Genomic DNA, 13726 nt, shown 5'->3' with positions numbered 1-13726 from the left:
AACTATCGAGTGCAGCGTTTTGTTGACCTGGTGCCTGTAGAGGTTGAGTGTCAGCTGTTTCAGTTTCTGATGTCTCAGCCGCATCGATTCTGAAGATGACTTCATCACTTTTTCTAAATCTTCTTCGCTCTCCAGGTTGTGAGTATCCTCAAAAGGCAAAGATATGCCAACTTTTATTTTCGACCCAAAAAGAGCTTCATAAGGTGTTATTTTGATTCCTGAGTGAAACGCCCTATTCTTCATGAGTTGTACAAATCGCAGACCATCACTCCAACGTTCGCTATCGTTATCTTGCATCCAAGTTGTAAGCATGTTTTCAATGTCCTGGTTAGCTCGTTCGACACTCCCTTGACTTTGGGAATGTCTACGCGTGCCATGCACAAGTTCGGCCAGTATATTTTAAGATTACTGACCACTCGGTTTGCGAATTCTCGACCGTTGTCCGATTGTAAGATGGCTGGTGCACCAATCAGTGTAAAAATATCCAGTAAATTGTACGCTCCTTCCTCAGCGCGTTTTGTTTTCAGAGCTCTTAATATGACAAACTTTGTGAGATGATCCTGATAGACCATTATGAATTTATAATCCCGGTCTGGATGAGATTGATAGTCTATCAAATCTACTTGACAGCAAGAATTAAATTCTGTTGAAAGTATGGGCTTCACGACAATCCCTTTTTTTATTCCTTTTTGTTTTTGCTGGAAGGGTTCGCAAAGTTGCAGAAATAGTTCAACATCGTGGCGAGTTATATTTTTATATCTTGAAGAAAGCTCCTTCAGCATTCTGTCTCGTCCTCCATGGCCGATACTTTGATGTGCGTCGTGAAGTATTTGAAATAATTCAGTATCAGCAACGTAGTATATAATATTGTTATTTGTAGTAGCATCCACAGGAAAAATCAACTTATCTTTCTGACCAACAGTTATAACATCATAATGCTTCAATAACCAGTAATCCCGAGAAGCCTTTTTTTCAGCCGTTTTTGCATTTTTTGTTTCTTGTATCAATTGTTCATAACGATTTTTTTCAATAAATGTGCGATTTTTTGTTTTTGCTGCTTCTCTTTTTATTTGTAATTGTGAATAAAATCTTTCTTTCATCTCAGCTATTCGTTGTTCGGCCGCCATTTTTTAATAAATTAAATTACTTTCCTACCTGACGAAAATTTTCGAAAATAATAACTATGACGCAAATAGCTCAATACACGTGTTAACAGTATCATCGCACGTCGCGAAATGAAATGGAGAAATGCGGCTGTTTGCTTAAATAGTGTCGCGGTATCCTTTTTCTCAAGCGGCGGCGGCGGCTCCTTTGACCTGAAAGGCCGCCCGCTCGCGGTATCCTTTTTCTCAAGCGGCGGCTCCTTTGACCTGACCGGCCGCCCGCGGTATCCTTTTTCTCAAGCGGCGGCTCCTTTGACCTGTAAGGCCGCCCGCTCGCGGTATCCTTTTTCTCAAGCGGCGGCTCCTTTGACCTGACCGGCCGCCCGCGGTATCCTTTTTCTCAAGCGTCGGCCTCCTGTCGCCCGCGCCGCCTCTTGTCAAAGGATTTAATTTTATTTACAAAGGCTACCGCGTGCGGCGTACACCCGAAAGTGAAATTGACAGTTTTATATCGAAGCGCCTCCGTAGTGAAAGATTGTGTTTGTGAACTGTTGTACTACGAATAGAATTTATCCTCAAAAAATCCGACATTTGATAAGATTCTGGATAAATTGTACTTACTTACCTATGTACTTACCTCCGTAGCAACCTACAGACGCTCCAGCTGTAAGTCAAACTAAAAGAAAGTATTAATAAAAAAGGTAATTCCACATTTATGTGGAACATAAGTATACGTAGTTCACGCAATTACCAGAAGAAAATAAGTACCTAAATATTTTGTTTTGGATTCAGAGTGTGATAATGGCTCTCTTATTAAAAATACGGGTGGTAGTAACTCAGTTCGAGTGATGAAGAATTGTGGTGTAATTTTACTTTTACCTACTTACTACTCGCATATTTTTGATTAAAATTATCTTTGCACCTAGCTTGTGTGTCCCGATAATTTTTATTCGTATTTTGTTTTATTAAACACAATTGCGTTCGGGTGTACCGACATTATCTAAACGAATTACTTTGATCGCATCGTCTTGGCGCCGTGCCGTCTCTTGTCAAAGGATTTAATTTTATTTGCAAAAGATACCCGCGTGCGGCGTACACTCGCGAGTGAACGGTCATGCTAAAACGATTCACTTCCATTAATGCTTGAAATGGCGCCTCTAGGAAGGGTGTCAGGGTTCTATGAAGCTTACCGTACTTATTTGTTTGTAATAACCACAATTGCGTTCGAGTGCTACATTACCTGCTGCAAGTTTGGCATTGTATATATATACAGTGCTTTTCAGATAAAAGTATCCACCTTTAATAACTTTTGTAATACTGGTATTTAGAAAACATCCAAAACCACGTCAATTTATGTTGGAAGGGGCAAGCATTATGGCTTATTTAAACTTACTGGTAAAGCCACCCCCTCACCCCTAGCAGCATCCCCTTTATTTTTTTAAATTACTTGTCATATTTTTATGTAAAATTTGGATACTCCTCTTTGAGCTGATTTCAAAAATGTATAATACTTGTAGGTTAAAGTGGTTAGTTTATGAGATAAACAATTTTTCTTTTAAGAGCACAAATTTCACTTAGTATTTACTTTCACCTTATTTGCCTGTACTAAAATGGGTTGTACAACAGTTCAAACTCTTTAATCTTTTTAACTGTGCTATTTATTATGAAGTTACAATAAGTGTTCAAAATGAGTACCATTCACTTCCATGCAATGGTATAATCTATTTTGAAATGCCTCTCTGACATTGCTTAATACGGCTGGATTTAATTGTCGACATTCATTTTCTATCCTCTCTCGTAAATCATCCAGAGATTCTGGTTGGGTAGCATAAACTTTTGTTTTTAAATACCCCCATAAAAAGAAGTCTAGGGGTGTTAAATCCGGTGACCTAGGTGGCCACTCCATCATCTGCCCCCTTCTACCTATCCAACGAGCGGGGAATGTTTCGTTTAAAAATTGTCGGACAGGCATAGCATAGTGTGAGGGAGCTCCGTCTTGTTGAAATACCAGTAAATCTTCGGAAAGGTTATCATCATTTTCTATTATTGTTGTAATACGTGGGTCAACCCCTTCCCCGAGTAACTCAAGATATGATTCACCATTTAAATTTCCGTTGATGAAGAAAGGTCCGACAATGTGGTCACCTAGGATACCACACCAAACGTTTAGCATTTGGGGATGTTGTGTATGGAATTCACGCATAATATGTGGATCACTTTCAGCCCAATATCTACAATTATCTAAGTAAAATTTGTGCTCTTAAAAGAAAAATTGTTTATCTCATAAACTAACCACTTTAACCTACAAGTATTATACATTTTTGAAATCAGCTCAAAGAGGAGTATCCAAATTTTACATAAAAAATATGACAAGTAATTTAAAAAAATAAAGGGGATGCTGCTAGGGGTGAGGGGGTGGCTTTTCCAGTAAGTTTAAATAAGCCATAATGCTTGCCCCTTCCAACATAAATTGACGTGTTTTTGGATTTTTTCGAAATACCAGTATTACAAAAGTTATTAAAGGTGGATACTTTTATCTGAAAAGCACTGTATATATATATATATATATATATATATATATATATATATATATATATATATATATATATATATATATATATATATATATATATATAAATATATATATATATACCTTAGCGGCGTGAAGTGGAATCCCCCCATGTTAAAATTTGCAAATCGAAAAAAGATAGTGCATTCGACTTGGAATTTCATCAGCTATCACATAAAGTAAAAATGGGCCGGAGTGCAATTTACACCATATTTGAATGGATTTTAAATTAAAGTTCACAGAGTTTCTGTTGTATGGCTCTGGTATCGCTTATTTGTATATGTAGGATTAAATGAACGGTCAGATTGGCATCCATGTATATATTGACCATTTAGCGGACACTCTGGCTTCTGTATATCTATATTATTTGCACTCAGGCATCCGCACAACGTTGCCAATTCAACGGTTCATCTTAAAATGAAATATTATCGTTGTAATCATATCAGTTACTAGTATAAATCAAATTTTCCGTCGCACCAATGTTGCTCTTGATAATATTCTGTTTTTTCATCAACTGAGGCAACGTATCAAAACGTTATAAGTAATATGTCGATAATTTTCGACTGTAAAAAATCTAAAAATCATCTAATTCCAATAAAAATCTCTCAAGTGTTTATAGAAGATATGAGAATATCAGAAAATAATGGTTTTGGATGTTCATGTAAACGCTTATTGACGAATAATTGTTAATATCTTTTTTCTTCAAGTAATAAAATGAACAAAAATGTTGATTATCCATTTTTGAACAAGTCAATGTGAAAAATTGAGAAAATTCTATTTTGCAAACCGAAGCTAACGTAACCTGACCAGGTGGCCGTGAGCGTGTATAATTATCGTTAGTGTTACATTATCTATGACATAAAATGTAATAATTAGATACTCAATGAATCAACAAAACAATGATTAGGTTCAGTTAGGTAAAAGTGAATTCTCAATATCATAACATCAAACTCTCCATGATTCAATATGAATCGCTTTGAATAATGAGTGAATCATTAATACAATAAAGACCAGTATACGGCAATCCTTATATCTATCAAAACAGTTTGAAGGATGTCTGATAACTTCATTTCTTGATTAAAATTATTGCTTTTAAGTAATACTTTTTGTTTTATATTAATTATGAATTCTGCTCTCATTTCTTATTACAACAATAATATGAATTTGTGATGTTTTTTGAAAAGATAACCTCGACATCAGGTAATTTAAGTATGCTAAGGAATGTCAACAAACACTGAGAGATATTTCTTTCGATTATTAGGTTTCTGACATGGTGTCATAGTAACTTGAAACTATGTAATGAAAATTTGGAGTTATCTCGAAAATATTCTCGAAATACATCGAGACGTTACTACTGAGAAAACCATAACATATATATGGTGGATGACGACTAACGGGACGGAGGTTTATAGTGAAACGGCCAAACCATACGAAATTTTGATATGAGACGGGGTGGAGTAAACACTTAAGATCGTACAGACTGAAACAACCAGAAAAATCTCATTCTGCTAAACATCTACTCGATACAAATCATCCACTAAACCTTATACAGAACTAGAAGTACTACATACATACATAAGAAACAGGAATTAGATTAGAAGACACTTTAGATATGGAACCCACAATACGAAGTCATCAACGAACATATCAATCTGTAAAATTGCTTTCTCAAGTCGTAATTGTAAAGATCAGCAGATGATAGTTTTTCTGCTTTCTTATATCATTGCATTGTGATTTAATTCAAGAAGAAAATACGTAATTTGAAATTGACAGAGTTTGACATGTAGATATAACAAATTATATATTGAATGCTATTTATTCGTTGTCTACATCGTAATTATACTAGTTGTCACACAAAAAAGGAGATAACTTGGCTAGATGTATTGCAAGGAGTGTTATTTATTTCATTCAAATAACTAATATCTATTACGGAACCATCAGGGAGGATTTCTAAATGTTGTTCTACATAACTGCTCAAAATTGCATTCAAAGATTGTTCAGACATTAATTTAGTACTTTCCGCAAGACAATCACCAGCGACTTCATCAATTGAAACATCAATTTTCATATTATTTGAAATATTCATCTCAAGAGTTCCTAATATATTGTTTGCATCTTGTGGTTCATATTTTGTTTCAACTGGTGCTGCTTGTAGCAGCGAGGACTCAAACGTTGACATATCTGATACGGTGGACTCTGAAGTAAGAGATGGATCCGATATTGAAACTAAAACCAAATGTTATTTCAACAAGATTGGTAATGATAGAAATAATAATAATATTGCTGATGTACTGAGCCAATTTCTCAAAATTTTTTAGAAATACAGTCAATTCTCCAGTCCGAAACTGTCGATTGAATATTGATGCTAATTTTCAGACTGCTCCACGACCACCAGTGATTCTATCTTACTCAGAATGATTTGAATTTGTTTTATTAAAGTACTCATCAAGTGTGTGTAGGCAACTATTTTTTATTATTTCCAACAGCAAGGTATGTTTTTGAAAAGTGAAATTCTACATGCATCATTCGAGCTAAGTTAGTGTCGAAGTATATTTTTTACAAATGCTAATAATTCAGCGAAAATATGTTTTCAGTCACAAGAGACGGAAACGTCAACTATCGTCTCCAGTACTTATCCCTCTTATAATATATATTATTGACGACTTCAAATTATCAATGGAAAAGAAGGAATCGTTTTTATATTGAAAATGCATTTCTGAACTTTTATTTATTAAAAAGGAGATTACGAGTGTGGAAATACCGTGAGATTTAAAAACAATGTATTATTAGTTTGACATTACTCGTTAATCATTTAGATTTGTCTGTAAGTCATTTTGCACTTTCCTGGCTAATACCACGCCGAACATTGAATTACATCCACAACGAAGAGCGTGATGCCGATCGACCGACAATCGAGACAGACATCTCATTGTTTCGCAATTGCAAAGAGAGAGGTATAGCCACCGACTAGTTTCGACCTTGTTATGATCTCATCAGGATGGCATAATACTCTCTCGTCTGGTACCCCTAAACCAGACTGAAAATTACGATGTTACCCTTTGCTTGGATAAAATTCCGCACGAATGTGTCGGTTTATAAACCTCTCTCCTTGCAATTGCGGAACGTCTTGAGATGTCTGTCTCGACGGTCGGTCGCTCTTCTTTGTGGATGTAATTCAATGTTCGTGTGGTATTAGCCAGGAAAGTAGTGTAGTTGTTTTCCACTTCGAGGAACGGCCAGAGCGTTATTCCGAAAATATTTTTTCGGAATACATTGAGTTGTCACCACCAAAAACTCCCTGACATCTACATGACACCTCTGAGGAAATTTTTAAATGTTTTTCATAATAAAATAATATTTTTTTTTATTTTGTACAATATAATGACGTATGTATTGTATTCACAAGATGTCACCACCAATTAGCTGGAAACTGTTTTCATGCCCTTACGCTTAATTTAACAGGTTGTAACTTTAACATTTTCAGCAAATATCGCACGAAAATTTGCACAAAACAATATATTTTACACGCATTCTCTATGTTCTTATTAAATATATATTAAATAGAATCTAATAGACATATTAAACATATACACAAAATAAAATACCAAATTCATATCCATAATTAACTAGATAGAAAAATGTCCGAAGAAATCTATCTATTATTGTAAAAGTCATAGTTATTTGATATCTTTATCATGATAAATAATCTACATAATATTAGGAAATTTTTGAGTACACCTACCGTCTTTCTCCTGAGCTAATGATAGGCTCATAATTAGTTCGTTTCGTTTACGTCTTGACATTTTGACTGCTTGCAACACTATTAAAAACTACGAAAAGATTTTCTGCTTGTCTCCGTGAATGATGTTACGACGCCATGCCAACCCTTTACGAAGCTTATCGAAAAAAGGGCGCCAATTATTATTAACGTAGATATACTCTAGAGAAGTCGTCCATCCCGTTAAATGTATAAGTATGTAAATATAAATACAGTGAGTATTGGATACACGGGGCGCGAAAAGTTATTAGAAGTTTTATTAAGGTTTTTAGATCTGAGTAATTTTTCATAAATGACTAATTGATAATAAAGAACTGTCACCATATTTATTATACAGAATGGTTGGGTCAGACGTCAGGTTGGGTCAGTTTTCCGTAAAAATTTCAACGCTATTTATTTTTTGGAATACATAGTTCAAAATTATCTTTCCACAATAATGCTAGGATAAAAGTATGTGAAAAAAGAGAAAAGTTTCAATACATCAGTAACATTATAAGAGGTAGGTATATGAGACTAATGTTTGTTAAAATAGGAACTCAATACTATACAGAGAAAGTTACATTTCATGTTGTACTAGCAAATAGTGAAGATACCAATATGAGAGTCCCAAAGAATCAGTTACAGCTTATTGCAATTACAAAGACACGATAAAATTATTCTGAGGAGAGAACTTCTTGCAAAAAATAGCAGCTGTGTTACTCGGTAACGAGTGGACAATTCATGAAAGTAGATATGCGAACAGTCACAAATTTATATTATTTGTTCTACAACAAATTTTCATTTCGCAGTCTGACTAGGTGGTCTGTAAACGTAGATGGGAGCATTCCAAGTGGATTCGTAATAGGACCCTATTTTATTGAAAAATCGGTAAATGGATAGAGTTTCAAGTCGTTTACCGCTACTTCTTAAGGCTTATCAATTTCAAAGAAGGAGTTATCCTTTTTCGAAAGTGAAACTCCATTTTTCTTCTTTAAATGGCGTCGAATAGCTTGATGAATTTATATCAGCATATTATGAAAATCAGCTAGACACAGCAAGTATCATTAAGGGCCCTAATCAAATGGTTCATAGGTGGAAGTTTCATAAACAACATTTAAATAGTACAAAAACTATACAGTTCAGAGTTTTTAGGTTTCGGTATAAGTTATGGGCCAATTCAATCTAAAAGAAGAGCCACATTGTTCAAATTTGGCAGAATGAAATACAGGATGACTCAAAAATGTGAAACTGGTGTAGAGAGTTTGTTGTTCTTCTGTACATGTATATACTTTTCAAAACGAGGTTCGAGTTTTATCAAATCTTTAAGTTTGAGTGTGCCTAAAAACCTTTATCTACGACAGAATATTTGGGTTGTGAGTTTCAAAGTACAGAAGGTGGTGACCTGCATACGACTTTCACGAGGAACTAGTGGAATACCGTATATGGAATATGAAAAAATATTTCTTGTTACGATGGCAAATTGCAACAAATTGAAATCTAAGATACAAAATGTCTCATGTGAAAAATTCAACTTTGTTCTAATAAGACGTTATTGATCAATTGTAATCAATTTCAAAACATACTGAATTTGTATTCAAATACATTCAAAAAAATTGAAAATGAACAGCTGTTCAAAAGTTGAAGATATTGATAGAGTTAAGAATATTTATTTAATCAGATTTTAAAAGCTGAAACAAAATTTTATGGTACAAGAGAATATATTTGTTAACTGTTGAATACCAAAAATCATAAAATCGTTTCTCATCTCTTTGAATAATGGAAATTAGGTAAAGTGCTGAAATAAAAGAATAAAACGAAGGAATTCTTCAAGGGATTTAATGAAAAGGAATGTTTCAACAACAGCTAATAGTCAGGTCGAGGATCATGCTCGCCAATGGTATTTTATCCATTTTATCCCAAGCATGCTCTATGGCATTCCCATCTCTTTTGAAATCACTCAATCTGGATGTGGTCTCGCATATCATTATTAAAGAACTACCCATCTTTGTATTAGCATCACGGATTCTTCTTTCATCTTTCAGATCAATAAACCAATGAAAATTCTTCTTCCTACGATTTTTTAAGCATAACGAAGATTTGCAGTTGGATAACTATCATCAATATTGTTTGTTTGGGTCCTTTTTCGTCTGTCTGTGTTTAGCCCGCTTGTAATAGCCCGAGGAGACTCTTTTTTTTCTTAGTATTATCAAAATCAGCCAAAAAATTTGTTCAGCTGTTCAATATTTTTATAAAAAAAAAAAAAATAAAAATAAGCAATTCTGGATGCAGGTTGCTTATCATAGATCACAAAAATGGAATAGAGAAATTTCCAAAAAACAGCACCAAAATAAAACTAACGTTTATTCTGAGACATCGACAACAGAAGGGTTTCTGTGATCTACCATATTGGTGACTCTGAAATAATGTCCAGTTTTTTAATCAGCTCTTAAATGTTCGGAGAGTTTTGAATGTTGCTTCAAATAGTCAGTAAAAAATTAGATTTGAATTGGCACCTTTTGCTTATAAGCTTCAATACGGATCTCTGAATATGATCACAATTTTAAACTAAATATATATATATATATATATATATATATATATATATATATATATATATATATATATATATATATATATATATGCCAAGAGGGTAACCACAACAAAACAAAAAAACATCATTTAAAAAGAATATAAGCCAAAAATACATTGCTGCTGACGACCAGGCAATGAATAAGGAAATGGTAAAAATAAGAACAATAAATATGGAAAGAAGTAAAAATAAAAACATCATTAGAATAGGTACATGGAATATAAAAACAGTACTAAGATCAGGAAAAATGGCGGAAACAGATAGGAAAATGATTAATCATAAGGTAGAAATTATATATTATAAATAATAATTATAAATAATTATATAAATGGCATTACAAGAGCTAAGATGGAAGGATAAAGGAAGAATTTACGCTATTATATTATGCAGGAGAGAAGAAAGAAGAAAAATATTTATTCCTACGTCAGAGAATATGCGAGTGTGAATAATTCAAATTCAATCTCGTTGTTTTTAAATAGGTGAAATTGAAGGTAACAATAAAATATTTGAAGTGAAATTTAAGCCAGTTGATAAAAAAACATTTTTTTTTAATTTTGCGAATTAATCTTTCGGAAACAATGGTAATCTACAATTTTAATATGAAAATTCCGCAATAACATCATGGTCTATACGAATACATCTTAGTTATTTTAACAATAAGACGCCGTTTGAAGCGTCCGAATCCTTAATTTGTCACTATAGAACTACTAAACATAGATGATCTGGAGAATACTTGGTAATTATCAGTCCAATTATTACATATTCCTTTCTAAAACAATTTCAAATATCGGAACTAAATAATTTAGTTGCGTGTTATTATAACATTTTTTTGTAATAATGGAAATAGACTGTTATCTCTGGAATATGCTGTATACTATATACATTATTCATAAACATAACGAGCATTTTTACATGAAAATGATGGACTCCACCTTCTACATTTTGGTAAAGTCAATAAATGAATCCACCATATCTTTGAAAACTTATTTATTTCTGAAAAGTATTCTATAAAAATTCCTAATTCAATCATAAAAGTCGATTAGAGATGCTATTAAAAACACAAATTTTTATGGAATTCTTCTATCATACAATGGAATTCTATATCTATAATAAAGAGCAGTTACAATAATACACATCCTTAAATGCATACTAAATGACTCTTGATGTTGATGTTGATCACTTTACCTATATCTACAATTACAATGTCTAACCTCCGTCTGGATAACCGAGTTGTCCTGATACAGTTACTAATGGACTTTGCGCATATGACTTTTTGAAATCATTTCAAGTATGATAATATACACAAAGTTATTTTTATAATTTATTTACTAACTGTTAAATATTTTTGTTATTGTATATTAGATCATACCATAAACAAGTGAAGGATACTGAGTGACAAAAATTAGGATTGTAGCTGATTATTTTTAATATCAGTGTTGTCTGTTGCAGTTCAAATTTAGCTTAATTGATGCCTAAGCTTATGCATTACTATATACCAACATCAGGGTATCACTTCAAAAATTTCATATCAACATATACCGAAAACGGTACACAGTATTGAGTTTTATCAAATGTACCTTTCTGGTGTAAAATTAAATGATGTTTAAGTTCACTTGAAATTTTGCTTCATAAATCTAATATTGAAAAAGCTCAATTCAATTCATTAGATGTATCAGATCCTAAAACATATTCGTATAGAATTTCAATACAATGTTGCCAATAGTTCCCGCAAAATCGCAAAAAATGTGTAATCAACACCCCTTTGCTTGAATACGTAACGCTTTACGAAAACTTTTTACGAACCAAACCCCAAATATTTTTCAGTTTTCTATCTATCATAGAGATGAGATCACCTTTTTTTGATACACCTTGTATTTACTCCACAGTTCCGGGGCTTGACGCAGAAAAATCGCGACTGAGTAGATAACGTGAAATAATGCTGCTGTGACATGTGAAACATTTTCTCATACGACCACTCGTTTCTGAGTTATAGGCGTTTGAATTTGCGAAATCAGAACTTATATTTGAGTATATTTTCTAAGTTATAAATTCGAACATCATGAATTTTCGGTGAATGTAATGTATCATCTAAAGATAGCAAACATAAATTTTCCAATCGATTGTCTAACAAAAAGGTACACTTTGCTTAAATCGATAAAATTTATGGTATAGAGATATATTAGATCGTGGTACATGCCAAGGAAACCGTTTGCCATAAAGAAACATACTGAAAAAAATCATCATAAATTGTAATTATTTATGGAGAACACAAGAGGTATTAAAACACAATTAAATATTTCTAATTGAACTGCATACTGTCGAACTTTATGTTACTTATATAATGTTGAAGCATTTTTTTTCTTGTTTTTTCTCTAAAATCTGCTAAACTCACTTGACTTTTTTTAATCACCTTTTCTTGTTTGAATGAAGAACTTGTTTTGAAACTGGTTTCATTTTCGGAATGAAGATCCTTCAAGAATATTCTTCAACCAGACTGGAGAAGATAACTTGGTTATTGAAACACGCGTCAGACAGTGTAATTGTGAGTATTGGTGTAGTGATGGTATAAACACTGTGCTCTGTTTAATTTTTGGTCTTTACAAACCCGCTAAAAATAATGAATTTTTACGGCACATTTTTATTTTTTTGATAGTGCCCACTGTGGTTTGTATCATCATTTTATCAAATTTTTTAACACCAGAGCCTGTTGTTGGAGTTTGTCTAGGAAAAAGCTCTACATTATTTTACTTTCTTTCTCTCTATTGCTCATAATAATTATCGTGGTTATTTATCAGTTTTTTTGTTTTTGTTTTCCAATGAACATCGTTATTTCCCAACGTCACTTCATCGTTCGTAATAAACATCATATGAAGCATAAGTATCCAAAAATCACTGAAATCTGAACTTCTTAAACAGCTGTTTAAGTTGCAACTTTGAAATTTCCAGGCGTTTCTAATTATTAGGTTCTTTGACTAGATAAATGATATCTCAACTTTTCTAAAATTTTTGGAAAATTTTAGATAAAGTATTTAGTACTATAGAAACTCTGTTTTCATGTATCATATATTTCACGTCGTTAGTTTGTGTCGTACAAAATATGGCAAATATTATTGTATTACCTTCGCCACAGGCCTTGCATACTAAAATTATTTATGCCCTTCTAAATATAATGTTATATTTTACTTTTGTTCTTAATATGCTTTTTTACCTTCAGTCGTATATATCTATCTATGTAATAGAATGCTAGAGGTCGATTATGCTATACTTTATAATATCGGAATTATTATAGATTAGAGATTATCAAGAACAGATGCCAAAATAATTTCATGAATTCATACCATTACCCATAGATTATCATGTAACGGAATCTTGGACATTCTTGTCAACCAAAACCAAACTATTTTCATTATAAAAACTTGAAACATTTATTCACTAACTACATTTATAGTATGAAGAGAATAAGAGATATTTCATCAAAAATTTTTTTACTAAGGCCCGTTTTAACGAATGGTGTAGTAATTAGAGAAAAGGCAAGTTATAGCCATATTAGTTCTGTACAAAAAGAATTGAAAAACGAAGGAGAAATGCAACAATTCATTTGATGAATGCTTTCATCACTTTACGGCAAGAGTTTGGAGCATTCTATACTTTTTTCTTGAGAGAGAACGAACACAAATTTTTCAAGTACTTTAGGAAGTCAACTAAAC

The sequence above is a fragment of the Diorhabda sublineata genome, chromosome 6 (genome assembly GCF_026230105.1).
Source record: "Diorhabda sublineata isolate icDioSubl1.1 chromosome 6, icDioSubl1.1, whole genome shotgun sequence".
Classification (NCBI taxonomy): Eukaryota; Metazoa; Arthropoda; class Insecta; order Coleoptera; family Chrysomelidae; genus Diorhabda; species Diorhabda sublineata.
Note: the sequence above shows the minus strand (reverse complement) of the source record.